Raw genomic sequence first — 1518 nt, 5'->3', positions numbered from 1 at the left:
CTGTTTGGCGCCAATAATCGTCTGAGTTTTCGGCAAGAGTTGTCAAAGATCCCAATCCCGGCAACAACACCAAGTTTTTGGCGCCGTTGCCGGGGATTGTTCGAGTTTGGACAACTGACGGTTCATCTTGTTGCTCAGATTAGGTAACCATGGAAAGGAGTAAGACTGATTGGATGAAGATAGCAGGAAAGCAGAGGTCCAGAGGAACGAAAAGCATCTCCATTCGCTTATCTGAAATTCCTACCAATGATTTACATAAGTATCTCTATCCCTATTTTATTATATAATATTCAAAAACACCATTATCACTTTATATCTGCCTGATTGAGATTTACAAGGTGACCATAGCTTGCTTCATACCAACAATCTCCGTGGGATTCGACCCTTACTCACGTAAGGTATTACTTGGACGACCCAGTGCACTTGCTGGTTAGTTGTATCGAAGTTGTGACAATTTTGTATTGAGATCAGAGCACCAAGTTGCTCACGTTGCCAGGGATTGTTTGAGCCTGGACATCACAATTTCGTGCACCAATCATCTTCTCTGCACCCACTATCGTCGAAGAGTTATGTATTGATTTTTATTTTGGTCTGAAATTTGAGAGATTTAGGGTTCTGAATGTAGAATTTTTAATTTAGGAGTTTAGTACACTAATTTCTTGTTATCATTGAAATCTGAAGTTTGGTTTAGTTCAAGTGATTCGACTATTATTTAGCTGGGGTAAATTAGTTATACTTCAATAATTTTCTAATCTTCTAATATGAGATAAGATCACTGAATTTATCGCACACGGTCACTCATTTTCTGTTTTGCTAGTTAAAATTAAATACGAAATTATGCAAGACATGGTACATTGCATGTACATGAATATGAGTTTCACATGTGTGGACTTATTCTGCCTCCTGTCATAAATTGTCAGTCAATTGATACATCATGCTTATCACTACAAGAAAATGAAATATTTGTAACAAAAATTAGGTCAAATTTAAATTTGTTACAAAAAATTAATTTTTATAACAAAAATTGGTGATTGTTATAGAATAATAATATTTTATAACAACAATAAAATTTGTTACAAAAGCTTCTAATATTTTATAATAAGCTAATTTTTTTGTTACAAATTATGTTGGCTTTTGTAATAAATCTTTGTTTTGTTACAAAATTTTATAATATTTTGTAACCAAGGATGAAGTTGTTACAAAAATTCAAAATATTTTATAACAAAATATCCTTTTGTTTAAAAAATTCCAATGATTTTGTAATAAAAAATGAATTTATCACAAAATTTTATTATTTGTTACAAATTATTTGTTTATCACAAAACACGTATTTTTTGTAACTAAAAAAATTATTTCAAAATGTTCAAATTTTTAAGGATAAAAGAAGATTTGTTTATATAATTTTTTTTAAGGTTGATTTTATTTTATTTCAAAAATTTAATTTTTAAAGTATTTTTTATATTCATTAATTATTTTTATAAAACGTTAAAACTTAATTAATTAATTTTTAAAAAGTAT

The sequence above is a fragment of the Arachis ipaensis genome, chromosome B08 (genome assembly GCF_000816755.2).
Source record: "Arachis ipaensis cultivar K30076 chromosome B08, Araip1.1, whole genome shotgun sequence".
Taxonomy (NCBI): Eukaryota; Viridiplantae; Streptophyta; class Magnoliopsida; order Fabales; family Fabaceae; genus Arachis; species Arachis ipaensis.
This window is presented reverse-complemented; position numbering follows the sequence as displayed.